The 14103-nt window shown below is 44.7% G+C and overlaps 1 protein-coding gene across 3 annotated transcripts in view; it reads right to left on the bottom strand.

Moving 5' to 3' along the window:
• ITSN2 (intersectin 2) overlaps positions 1–13198 on the bottom strand; it is an 88438-nt gene extending 75240 nt beyond the window's left edge. The window contains exon 1 of one of the 3 annotated variants that reach the window (XM_055714213.1): positions 13076–13198. The gene's annotated coding sequence lies outside the window, so the exon portion shown is untranslated. The other 2 variants (XM_055714214.1, XM_005441580.4) reach the window with 2 other exon arrangements.
• Between the last annotated feature and the right edge of the window lie 905 nt (positions 13199–14103).

Here is a 14103-nt window from a genome sequence, read left to right as displayed (position 1 = left end):
TTGGAAGGAACCAACAAGGATCATCAAGTCCAGCTTCAGGCTCTACACATGACAACCTGAAAGTTATATATCTAAGAGCATTGTCCAACCACTTCACTTCATGAACACCAGCTGGCTTGAGGCCACAACCACTTCCCTGGGGAGCTTGTCCCAGAGCATGACCACCCTCTCAGTGGAGAACTTTCTCCTAGTACCCAATCTTAATTTCCTGACACAACTTTAAGCCATTCCTTTGCATCCTATCACTAGAGAGGAGAGACCAGCACCTCCCTCACCACTCACCCTCATGAGGAAGCTGTAGACAGCAATGAGGTCACCCTTTGGTCACTTCTTCTCTAAGCTGAACAAACCTAGTATCCTCAGCTGCTCCTCATAGGTCTTTCCCTCTAATCCTTTCACCCTCTTTACTGACCTCCTTTGGACACATCTGGATATTTTTATATCCTTCTTACACTGTGGAGCCCAAACCTGCACACAGTAGTCAAGGCAAAGCCTCACAAGTGTCTTGGTTTCAGCTGCAACAGAGTTAATTTTCTTCTTAGTAGCTGGTGCAGTGCTGCGTTTTGGATTTGGTGTGAGAAATGCTGATAAACATCACCCAGCAACAACTAAAACCACCAGTGTGTTATACTAAGTCAAGGACTTTTAAGTTTCTTGGGCCTTGCCAGCAAAAAGGCTGGAGGAACACAGGGAACTGGGAGGGGACACAGCCAGGACAGGTGACACGAACTAGCCAAAGAGGTGGTCCATACCATATAATGTCATGCTGAGTATATAAGCTGGGGGAAGAAGGAGGAAAGTGGGGACATCCAGCATTATGTCGTTTGTCTTCCCGAGTAACCACTACATGTGACAGAGCCCTGCTTTGCTGGGGATGGCTGAGCACCTGCCTGCCGATGGACAGTAGTGAATGAATTCCCTGCTTTGCATGCATGCATGCACAGCTTTTGCTTTACCTATTAAATTGTTCTTGTCTCAACCCCTGAGTTTTACATTCCTTTCTGATCCTCCTCCCTATCCCTCTGGGTGAGAGGGAGTGAGCGAGTAGCTGTGCAGTGCTTGTTTGCCAGCTGGGGTTAAACCATGGCAAGTCAGTTAATTATCAGACAATACAAGTCTGATAATAAACTGATTAATTCTTAAAGCCCAAAATCTTAAGATGTATTTTTAAAATACTTCATACAACTTACACCTATAGAGAAAGTCAGACTTCACCTTCTTTGGTTTTGCTGCAAGGGCTCACATAGATTGAGCTTTCTAAACTCCCAACTGCTGACCACGCGAGTGGGAGAAGTAACCCAGGCATCTCCATGCACACAAAACATATAAACCCCCTCTCTCTTTTTGATGTCCCTGGAGTCTCAACTATACCATATTTTAAGATAATTTCAACTGAAAAATTTTGAGGTCAAAGTCCTCGTATTAACTTGGTGAGGGCCCTTCCTATTTATGAAAGCTCTGCATCTATGGAGCACAGGTGTTCCTGGTTCATTTTCATCAGCTGGGGTAACTCCAGCCCACTGTTAACATCAGCTATATACACAGGGCCACTACCTTTCGCTAACCTGTATGACAAGCGATCTCTATCCTGGGCTGCATAACAAGAAGGGTGGCCAGCAGGTCAAGGGAGGTGAGCCTCCCCCTCTACTCAGCTCTCATGAGACCCCCCCCTGCAGTGCTGCATCCACCTCTGGGGTCCCCAACATCAGAAGGACATGGACCTGTTGGAGTGAGTCCAAAGGAGGCCACAAAGATTATCAGAGGGCTGGAGAACCTCTCCTGTGTGGACAGGCTGAGGGAGTTGGGGTTGTTCAGCCTGGCGAAGAGAGGGTTCCAGAGAGACCTTATTGCAATACTCGAAGGGAGCTCCTAAGAAACTTGGAGAGAGACATTTTGTGAGGGCCTGTAGTGACAGAACAAGGGGCAATGGTTTTCAACTAAAAGAAGGCAGATTTAGGTTGGACAGAAGAAAATTCTTTACTAGTAAGTTGGTGAGGCACTGGAACAGGTTACCCAGAGAAGCTGTGGATGCTCCATCACTGGAAGTGTTCCAAAGTCACACTGGATGAGGCTTTCGGCAACCTGGTATAGCAGAAGGTAGCCCTGCCCATGGCACAGAGTTGGACTAGATGACCTTAAAAGATCCCCTTCAACCCAAATCATTCTGCAATAACAGAAGTTTCACCGCTCATGTCAAGGAGAATTAGAAACTGTATTCAGACACTGAATACAGCACACCCGAGTTATCATCAATACCACTGTCTGTCCTTTCAAAAAGAGTCCAAGATCAGATGTTTCTAATACCACACTGATAATCTGTTCCAGTGCAGTGCTCTCAAAAATAGTGACCAGACAGCCCAAATTATCAACACAGGTTTTTTCAGCATACCTGAAAATTCTCCAAGTTTCCCAAGCCTGGGCTAACCCAGCCCAATGAGTCTGCACCAGGCATTGTCATGTAGATGCACCAAACTTAGGTCCAAAAGCAAGAGAGAACTGCCCAACAGATCTGTACTAAGAGTACATTACACCAACGTGATACAATAAAGTCATGATTTAGCTCTAACATCTCACTATTATGCCTATAGGCAGACCTTGTCATACTTTAAAATGCTAGACCTGAAAGGCACCAAAACCCTCCTACATTAACCCCTATAAATAATACTGAAAACTATGACCTTACAGAAGCAGCCAAGAATCATAAACGAGATTTTTACAGGATTTCAGATCACACCAACACTGAGACACTATTCTATGCCTTTGCACAGATCCATTTCATTTGGACACCAGGGTTACACCAAACACACATGCTTCTTTAGTGACAGATTCCTAATTTGTACTGAAAGGTTAAAAAAAAAAAAAAGGAAAATAAAAATATTACTGCAACATTATTTCCCCTCATTCAAATTTTTAAGGAAGGAGGAAACAGCCCAGTAAACTCAAAGTCTACACGCATTTTTCAAAGGTCTGTGGAAACAATCCCTATCAAAGAATAGAGCTTGCTCTCAACAAGCATTCTGCCTTTTACATTTCCACAGCACACCCCAAAGGCTTGGATATTACGCATGTATCAAAGTTAAAAGCAGCTTATTTTCATGAATTCCAAATTACTCTAGTCACCATCTGTAAGAGCACCTTTGTCTAAGACACAGGTGTGCGCCATATATTTACCAAGGGAAATCTCACTAAAATAGTCTCACAGTAGGCCAAACTTACTTTTTAATCATTAAGAGGTGAAAGTTATAAATGTCTGAAGAAACTTATTACACAATATCATAGAGAAACCCAATGCCATATAGAAACACTTACTGAAGAAAAAAAAGCCTCAGGAAGACTATAACCAGTATCTGAAACAGATGATGAAAAACCAGCCATTCCAACCAGAATCTCTCACAGGAAATTACTTGGTTCTGCAAAATGTTCTAGGAGAGGTGCTTGGTGAACTCCAAGTTATCAGTCCTAAGAAACCATGACAGCCACATCACAAATCCACATTGTAACAAAAAAGTATCAAAACATCCCTGTGAACACTGTACATAACATTAAGCCATGCTGCCATTTAGGCTGAAAACAGGAAAACTTGGATGTTACATTTAAATAGCAGAACAGCAAGTTCTTGTAAACAAACCATCTGACTAGTCCCAATGTTTAAAGCACCAATTGTTTTCACAAACTGACCTGCCAAACTGCAACTTCTGTTGCCTCTCTGTGTTCACTGTAGTTGACCCAAGTTGCAAAAAGAAATGAGGAGACTGCAAGAAACAGGGGGGACCTTACCACCGTGCTGAAAGCATTAGAAAACATTAGAGCTGGGCAGACTGCAGGAGAAAGCAAAAAGAAAAAGCTTCTCTTCTATCGTAGGCATATTGCCATTTTACGAAGAACAGCCTCACCACAGTTGTTGTTAATATTTATACTTGAATCAATTTTTTTCAAAATATTTCTCAGAAAAACCGCAGCCACATAGTTTTAGTAGGAATGACAGTCTGGTGCATCAGGCTCTGTCCAATCCATTTTAACTGGAAGAAAGCAAACAGCAGAAGCACCATGTGTGGACACAGTACTATTTTGCTTTTCTCAAGGACAGAGAGAAGGTATATTGGAGATTTTTGCAGCAAGAACCAATTAGCAAGGACAGAGATTGCAGTACTAGTTGACCAATTTATCTTTGCAACACCTGTAGATCTGGACAACACAAAGACTACTCATTAGTATTTGCAAAGCAAACAGTGGCAGTATAATAGCCCATGTAGTTGTTCTGTGCTTTTTTTTGTTTTTATTATCCTCTTGAAAATCAGAGAATAATAAACATTAGTAAGGCATTATAAACAAGCACAGTCTAGAATTCCTCTTTGTTCAACACATATCAGTAGAAAAGTTTACCAATTAAAAAAAGAAAGAAAACCAACACAACATTTTGGCACGCCAAGAATTGGTATCTCCTTTATGCAGTGGAGTTACATGCAGTGACACGGCCTTTTCAAAAAGAACTGCAACCAGCTTCACAAAGTCCACCCACCCTGATAACAAATGAATGACATCAGTTACAAAAGGAAGAAGTCGGTCCTGGGTAGCTAGCAGATCGCTAGCTCTTCCTGCTCCCCCTGCCTCCCTTACTGTGGATGAAAGTACTGCAAACTTTAGTTAATATTTGGACATTTCGGGGTGGGGGGTGGGTGGTGGGTGTGTTAGAAAAAGTGTTAAATATGTTACTTCTTAACCCTATGGTATGCAGTCCCTTCCTTGCTCACTGTTATAGGGCAATTTGCTTCCAAACAGTGATTAAGATAGAACACAAAATGTGGGGTTTTTTTGGACAAGTATCTTTCTGCCAACTTTGCCTGACAAACAGGCTTTCTGAATATACTGACCATACAAAATGGATGCCATGCAAAATACAAGAATCTCTGTTTCTATTTAAAAAAAACATAATTGTGTGGTCAGTATTGATGGGTTTACTCTGTTTCTTACACAGCTGCTCAGCTGTGAAAGCACCCATTCAAAATATCAAGATCCAGTTCAACTCTCCTCTCTGTTTTCAGAAATTGGTACCGATCTTTGCTTCCTCCTAGGAGATGGCCTTTCCGCATTTTATTGCACAGTTGTTTAAAAAAACCCATGCACAATGTTTGGAATAGTAACACAAACTCAGGATTTCAACTTCCTACATGAAATTCTCTACCATCAGAGAGCCACAGGTCCCTCTCTGTCCCTGCTCCTCCAGCTTTGATTCTTCTTGCAGAGAAGAAATTCCGAAGGTGGGTATGAGAATCCCGCTTCAGGAAGCTCACTATTTAAATCCCTGGCCCTTCTCCCAGGAGACAAGTACATGAACTTCCTCAGGAAAAGATGGGAATTTAACCCAGCTCCGTCACACCCTGGACGAATACATTCATGAACCTGATCCCAGACATGGACAGACTTCACCACCTCTGCTTGCTTTGCTTAAAAAGGCAAAGAAAAAAAGAGGAAAAAAGCAGAGGGTAGATTATTTATAAGGTTATTTTTTTTAAAAGGCTCTAAACTTCTACCTTTGAGAAGGAACTTCAGCCTGCATATTATAACCTTTCCAGAGAGCTGAGATACACTTGCTCCTGAATGGGTGGTAACTTAAAATACACTTTTTTTGCTTCCTACTTTCTAATTTACATGACTCCCCACTCCATATGCTGTTTTTTCCAGATCTTGTTCTGAAATATATCAATTCTCACATCTAATTACTTGCAAGCATAGTACAAGAGCCCTAAGATGTGGGGTCCACACACCTTGAAACCTGCAATTCTCCACTCTCACACTGTGATTCCTAATTTATGCCAATGTAGACTTAGGCAAAATATAAATCTTTGATGAGTTTTCTCTTCTTTTCATTATCTTATTTCAACCATGACTGGGAACATTCACAGCGTATTACTTACGAGCTTATCCATTTGAAATCTTACCATCTTCAGAGGAAATTTCTGAGCCCTTTCCCTTCCATCAGAAGCACAAGCAAAATCTGCCTCCTAACACAGCACAAAAAAAAACCTAACAGAAGAATTCTTAATGCTATCTTTTCCTTATGATACAAGAACTGCTACCTAACTTATTGCTTGGTTTTCAGTCCCAGGTAACAGTGCAAAACATACAGAACATCTAATGGACTGCTATAGCAGTGATAGAATACACGGGCAGTTTTCTGTCCCCAGCAGAAAACAAACTTTCACCATTTGTAAAACTAATGAAGGCAAAACATTTAGCAAGACTTGGGTTTCCATTTTATGTATCTGCTTTCCAGCTGGGTAGATGCGCAAAACCATCTCAGGCTTAACTCCTCAAAATTGAATGAGATGACAAGCAAAAAGGAGACAGGCCATAAGAGGCCTTTAAAGCAAAGAAAGGTAGTTTATCTTTAATGAAACAAAAACCAGAGAAAGCTCACGGGAGAAAAAGCAAAGATCAATATAAGGAAGTTAAACCAAAAACAAATTAACTAGGTGGCGTTATTCCAGGGGGGCAACGGGTGGGCAAAAATGCATTCCCCAAAGCAAGATAGAAGAACATGGGTGTAATGCAGGTCCAAGAGGTCCCACCCAGTGTGGGAGCCCCAGGAGCCAAGCTGGTCCTGAGTTGGACCCAGGCAGCGTAGCCACAGCACCTCTTCTGCCCCAGTCTGACCCTGCTCTCAGCCACAAGTCCTGGCCACACTATATTAACCAGAATGGTCCTTCAAAGCATCCAGTTGAGATTTGGTCTCTTAACCTTTAACATTGAGCTCTACAGCATACGGTAATAATGTTCTGACCACCACAAATTAATTTCATGAACTTAAGGAATTAATTATCACCTGGGTTAGACACACATCTCAGTGTCATGTAAAGTCCCTGTGAGCAAAGGTATATCTCAGAAAAACACTTGCCCTACCACAATACTATGACTATGCTAAGAGCGTATTGGAAAAATCAAGGGAGTTTTAGATTTTGATTAGTAGAATTCTTGAGACGTTTGAAAGCTAAGACTAAAAGTATTACTTAAGTCAGCTCTGATTTTTGATACATTTATTAGTATAGCCATAATAGGTCATTTTTTTGCATTCCAGTTATATTTTTAGGAACAATGAAGAGTAACTCCCATTTCCTGTTCTTCCCTTACTTCATGTGTATGCTGTTGAATCACTAACTGCAGATACCAGTCATGACCAGTGCCACAGCATTTCACAATCAGCCTTGAAAATTTTCACTAGGAAAGCCAGCTCAGAATCATTATCTGCTACTTCTGAAGCAACAACATCCTGTGTCAAAATGTCTCAAGTCAAACTGGCTGCTCTCAGAATCACTGTTCCAAAGAAGCTGTGACTTATCTGGATCAACCATGTTTTTTCAGCTATCTGTAACTGCAAAATTGTTTAAAAATAGTCCTCAGGTAATTGTCCTCTATTAGGTAATTCCAATTGTGCTGCTACTGTCATCATGTTACATCACTTGAATTTCATGTGGTGTTCTGAAAATAAGAGTTACACAACACTGTGCTCATCAGTATACTAATGTTCAATCCATTACTTTTAACTCTAGGATCCAAGTAACCAACCTAGCCCGGCTGCATTCCTATACTGACAGTCTTAAACATTCCAGATGTGAAGAAAACCAAAATTTCATCAGCCCCACATTTACTTTATGATTTTTCTATAACCTAATCCTCACCTTTTGAACATTTGGTGCTAATGGCACAACAGCACCGGAAAAACAAGTTACTACAGTCTCTGTATAATCTTGCAATGGGCAATAAAACAAAGTATGCATGAATGTAAGAAGAATCAAAGACTCCTCATGAAATAAAATCACCTTTCTTGTTTTCTAGAGACTTACACTTAAATAAATCTGATAATAAATAAAAAAATAAATCCTGATAGACAAGTTAATCAATGAAAGGAGGAACATTCTAGTAACCAAGTAACCAGCATGCTTCAGTCCTTAGCTTGGCTTTCAAAGGGTATGAGACACGAGTAGTTAATACATACTTCAATGACTCCCATCATCACACGTGAACCAAAATTAACAGAAGGGTGTGCTTCGCAAATATCTTGACTGCCTACATGATTCATGAAAAAAGGCAACCAGACAGAGAAGACACTACCAAATTTAGTGCCCCTAACAGACTGCTGTATGTTTGCATACTAATATTAGACATTAAAGAAGCCGGATCAATAAAAGATGCTCTAAATACACTAACCATAAGAAAAACTTCGACACAAGCTTACAGCTGATTAGACTTGGACAGCCAATGCCACAGAAAACAAGGCTTCACCAGTGGCATTGCTCACAGCTGGTTTGAAATTTCAACTTACATGGGTCCGTCACAGGAAGGAACTTGAACTTACAGGTAGAAGTAAGCCTCCCAGTTCTACACCAACCGGATTCAAAACAGATTTCCAGAGGTCATTCAGGCACCTGCAATATTTGCAACCTAGCATTTGAAAATCTCAGGAATACTTAAACAGCTGCTTAGCACTTCCAAAAATCCGATCAGGCACCCTAAGAAGAGTGCTTCCCCCCTAAAAATAGTCTGTTGCATCACCAATCATCAAGCAGGGTACACAAGGAAAATGCAGTTTTAAAAGGTGAAGTTAAAGGGTGATGATGTGTTTTTAAAACAAACTACCCTATTTCACCCCATGCCTAGGATCAACCTCTGGACCTCGAAGAACACTTTGTATTAAATTTTTTACTGACAAGTGGTAGTGCTTGAAATAGGTCAGTCATAAAAAAAAGAGAATTCTCTAATTAGCTCTGCATTATCTTTGTTATCTTTATAATCACCAGTTCTCACCTAAAACAAAAAAAGTAAAGAAAGGTCACTGACTTTCCCACATCATTCAGCCACATGAAATAAGCCCTCCAATCTAAAAGCAACACCACAAATTCACAAAGTCAACAACCTACTGCTCTCATGACTTTCACAAAAGGACTACGTTTACATCAAGCTTCCCCCAGAACTTAAAAACATGGCAGGATCCATCATCTAATATACCTTGCCAAGAGATGTGGCATTACATGGAACCGAAAGCAGCTTTCAGAAGTCAAAATAAAGTAACTTGAAAACAAGCAAGTATAGCACACATACATATGGAACAAATCACAGCACCAGCGCTGCCAGGAACACCAGTGGATGTCATTGCAAGACCAAGTTCTATGATTTCTGGAAGGTCTTGGTGACTGGTCAAGGATCCTGATGACTAGAAAAAGGCAAACATCAAACCCATCTTCTGGAAGGGCAAGAGGGACAGTTTACCAATGCAAAAGGCTGCTAAGTCTGACTTCAGTCCCTGGAAAGATTATGGAGCAAATCCTCCTGGGAGCCAATGCTTATAGAACAAAAAGATGATGAGAAGGTGCCAGCACACCGCTATCCAGGATGAACCACGCCTGATGCATCTCATAGCTTTCTGTGTTGAGATGACTGGCTCTGGGAACAAGGGCAAAGCAGCTTGTTTTGACTTTACAAAGGCTTTCAGCAACATCTCCCACAGAATCCTCAGAGCCAAACTGGTAAAATACAGTTTGAATAGGTTGACTGTAAAGTGGGTGAAAAACTAGCTTGACCACTAGACTCCAAGGGCTGTGATCAGTCATGCAAAGTCCCATCCGGTTGGAACTAATTATGTTCCCCAGGGGTTGACACCATGGCCAATACTGTTTAAAGTCTTCAATGCCAACGCGGGCAATGGGATGGGATACACTCTGACCAAGCATGGATACCAGACCACAGAGGGCTACCCAGTGAGTTTATGGGATCTCCACCCTTGGAGGTAGTCCAAACACAACCAGATGTGGCTCTTAGTCAGCCCCATCTTAATGCCACATTTTAATGAAGGCTGGACCAGATGATCTCTACAAGTGCCTTCAAAATTTTATTACTCTATGACTAGATTTCAGGTAAAGAAAAGCAAATAGAAGCAGTTAAAAGCCATTTCAAAAACTGAGATACTGGAGATACAAGAAGGACATGGACCTGTTGGAGCAAATCCAGAAGAGAGCCACAAAGATGATCAGAGAGCTGGAGCACCTCGCCTATGAGGAGATCTTATTGTGGCCTTCCAGTACATAAAGAGGGCTTATGAGAAAGATGGGGACAGACTTTTCAGTAGGGCCTGTAGCAACAGGACAAGAAAGAATGGTTTCAGGCTAAAAAGAGGGTAGGCTTAGATTAGATATTAGGAACAAATTCTTCACTGTGAGGGTGGTGAGACACTGGCACCGGTTGCCCAGAGAAGCTGTGGATGCCCCATCCCTGGCAGCACTCAAGGCCAGGCTGGACAGGGCTTTGAGCAACCTGCTCTAGTGGAAGGTGCCCCTGCCCATGGCAGGGAGGTTGGACTAGATGACCTTCAAAGGTCCCTTCCACCCCAAACCATTCTATGTGATTTCCTTTCAAGTGAAAATAGGCCAGGAATTAAAATGTCTGACTTTTGAACCAGTCTTAAAAAGACAAAGATAACAGTTCTGGACTTCAAAAGAAAATCTCATTAAATGCTGTTTTCACAAATTTTACACGCTGATCAAACTAAATCTTTTCAGGTAAGAGCAGAGACTTTACTTGTAAACTCTTAATTAACAGGTTCTCTCTCAGACCAGAGACCTGTACCTCAATTTGCAATCTGGACTACACTGCTTTTCAGAAACTAATCACAATCTTTTCCTGGTAAACACCTGTTTTCAAGGTGCATGACACTTTTTGATAATGCCCCAAGCAAAGCATGTACATCACCTTTCACTTCTCAAATGCTGTCCCATTTTCCCCACCAACTCCAGAAGAGTAACTCAGTGAAGAATTACTATTATCTACAGAACTTAGTTTTGTTTTTCATAGCTGCTACTTTCCCATGGCATGCAATTAATTCACTTTTCAATATTAAAGACTACAACAGAAATATTTGTAAAAAAAGCCACCGTAATTTAAGAAGTGCCGTGGTCCCAATTACTGTAATACCTGAATCTCAATAAATAAAGGCTTCTCAACCACAGTTCAAAGTCATCCATGGGTCACTTCTGCCTTATCCTATCTCACTTTGTTCACAAGAACGGTGGAAAAAATAAGCACATAAAGCTCTAATAGCACAACACCACCTATGCTAGATAAGCCCATAGAGTTATTAGCACAAACAGACCACAGGTACTGCATTTTTGTTATTGTGAGTGCTATAGGAACATACTCTTTTTTTTTTATATTCCAGTGGCAGCTAACAACTCAGTCAGGGACACAACCCATATTCTCAATCTTGTATAGAGAGAGGAGAAAAACTAAGTGCAATTCCCTCAGGATAGTAATTAAAAGGAGAAGCATATTCACTTATCTAATTTAGGCATCTGAGTCAGGAGGCTAATCCAACCAAAATTTGTGTATAATAGAGCATGGAACAGCCCAAATCCATGTTTGCAGGGATACATGCAATTGTCTTAACACACAAAGCCTAGAGTCTGAACTAAGATTTCTCTAAATACCCAGAGGTACAGCGGTGTGAATGCTGCTCCCACCTTAGTCAGAATAAGTAATAAAAAAAAAAAAAAAAAAAAAAAAAAAGACACAAACCAAACAGGGAAGGTACACTGGAAACAAGGAAACAAAAACTAACGAGGTTTAGTAGAAGAATGAACCCCAGCTACCTATTTATCCAATCAGTTCCTTATGTTCGTTATTTCTAAACAGCACCATCACATCAGTGAATATAAACATCTGTTACAGCTATAGTCTTTGAATTTGAACGAAGTTTCAGATGAACAACTTAAAATTCCTGAAAACAAACTGCACGTTATGTACCACTGACGTTACCCACACCGTGGCAAAGCCATACCGCTTCACACACTTCGTATGTGTTCTGTGCACATACCAGCCTGGGAGCTGCTCCCACCACAGGCAAGCACGAACAAAAACAAATTTAAAAAACACCACGTTCCCAAAGATGCATACGACAGGGCAGCCTGAATGCACGAACAAGCAGCTTGCAACTCCTCATTCCAGTGTTTCAGATGGGGAATTTCCAACCGAGTAAGCCTAAGTTAAAGATCACAGGTACTATCGAAAGCAAAATCGACTTTCAAGCTCTGCAACAGGGCAGATGTCAAAGCGTCGCTTGCTATGAAAACCATTTAACGCATTCAAAATAGTAGGCTTACGGAACCCATCACGCACCTCAGCCTCACTTTATTTTCTGCATTACTACACGCCGCGGTGTGAGGCCGAGAGCCCGGGAAGCCAGCCTAGCTACAGGCACAACACTTCACAAACTTTAACTGCAGAAACCAGTTCCATTGCTCCAAATCCCAGGTTTTCACTGCCACAAGAAACAAAACCACCATCATCACCGCAACAAACCGGAGTGTCTGAACACATCCGAGCTCCCTCCCGCGGCCGGGCGCCCCCCTGGGCAGAGCGAGCCGGGCGGGCACCCACGCCGGTGCCGGTGCCCTGCAAGGGGAAGGGGCGGCAATAAAGCGAAGGCGAGCGCCGGCAGGCAGCCCAGCCCACTGGGAAACATCACTGCCCGGCGCCGGGAAACCTCACTGCCCGGCGGTGGAGCCGGCTCCCGGGAAGAGCGGCTCCCATAGAAACCCCGGAGCGTGCGGCGGGGAGCGGGACAGCAGCTGCCCGGCCCGGCTCCCTGACAGCGCCCGGCCCCTCCGCCGGACTCCGGCCTCGCCTGCTCTCCGGCAGGGCGAAACGCAGGCGAACCGCTAATTTTAAGAGAAAACAGGAGAAAAAAAAAAAGCCGAACCCCACCAACCTGAAGGAGAGGGAAAAATATAAATACAGCAGCTTGGCGCAACAGAAAGCTCGCCCGTTCCTCCCCACCGCCCGGGCGGCGGCTGCGCTTACAGGGCAGCAGGACCAGGCGCTTCCCCTCGCGGCGGCGCGGCGGCCGGCCGTGCCCCGGGCCCGCAGCGAGGCCCCGCGGGGCGGCCGGGCTGACAGCTCCGCACCGCCCGAGCTCGCCCGCCTGCCCCCCGCGCCCTGGGGACGCGCCCGCCCTCGCGGGTCAGGTCGGGCCGGGACGTGGCCCCGCTCCTCCGGGCGCGGAGGAGCCGCAGGCCCCCGCCGCTTGTACCTGTTGCTGCCCGTGAGCGCCTGCTCCGCAAGGGCCGCCGCCACCGCCTCCAGCTCCTCCTCCGCCTCCCGCGGCGGCGGCGTCAGCCCCACAACATGGCGGCGGAGGCGGGGGCCGCCCGCTGAGGAAGAGGCGGGGGGAGCCGGGGCCGCGGGCGCCGCTGGGTGCCGGCTCCTAGCCCGGGTGAGGCCGCGGGGTGGGCGGCTGTTGCCACGGCGGAGCTGGGCCGCGCCATCCCCAGTGGCGGGCAGGCGGACCGGGGCGAGGGGGTGCCGGTGCCTGGGGCGCAAGGCCGCAGCCTAAATGAGGGGGTGGCCTTGCCCGGGGGCGCTGCCGCCCGGGTCCCGCGCCGGCTGAGCCACCAGCGCTGCTGGGCCCGGCGGGGGCACAGCCCGGGGCTCACGGGGGGACAGGCGGGGCGTCACGGGAGGACAGGCCGGGGAACACGGCGGCCCGGCGGGGGGGACAGGTATGGGGTCACGGCGGCACTGCAGCGGGGACCCCCGCAGCCGGCCGCGCCGCCCGGTGCCCTCCGCTCTGCAGGGGGTTCCTGCACGGTAACCAGCTACCCTGCAAAGACCTTCACTGACTGAAAACTTCCAGCATCCTTACTAAACTTTTTCTCACTATTGATTCCAACCACTGCCTCCCGATTTGCTCCCTAAATCACTTTTTCATTGGCTTTCTACCTGTATATTTAGGGGAAACAGGGTAATAAACCCTAAAAGAATCTCCGTCCTATCTGGCCTTTTGTTTTCGTGTGGAAGCTGAAAAGCGCCCCCGGTTTGATCATTCTGTGCAGGCCGGGCTCCCAGATCAGGCTCATTTTTCCCAGCTCCACACCCTGGGAGAGGGGTGGCAGCACCCTTCAGAGCACTGGATTCGGCACACCCCAGGCACTGCTGAGCCTACTGAAATATGTGGGGTTTCAGGGATTTACCTTTTCAGAAATTAAAGAACCCTGTGGAAAGAAAATACATGAAAAATACCATCACTTTTCAACATTCAACATTCTCCTTCAGCGAGTG

The sequence above is a fragment of the Falco cherrug genome, chromosome 6 (genome assembly GCF_023634085.1).
Source record: "Falco cherrug isolate bFalChe1 chromosome 6, bFalChe1.pri, whole genome shotgun sequence".
Taxonomy (NCBI): Eukaryota; Metazoa; Chordata; class Aves; order Falconiformes; family Falconidae; genus Falco; species Falco cherrug.
This window is presented reverse-complemented; position numbering and strand designations above follow the sequence as displayed.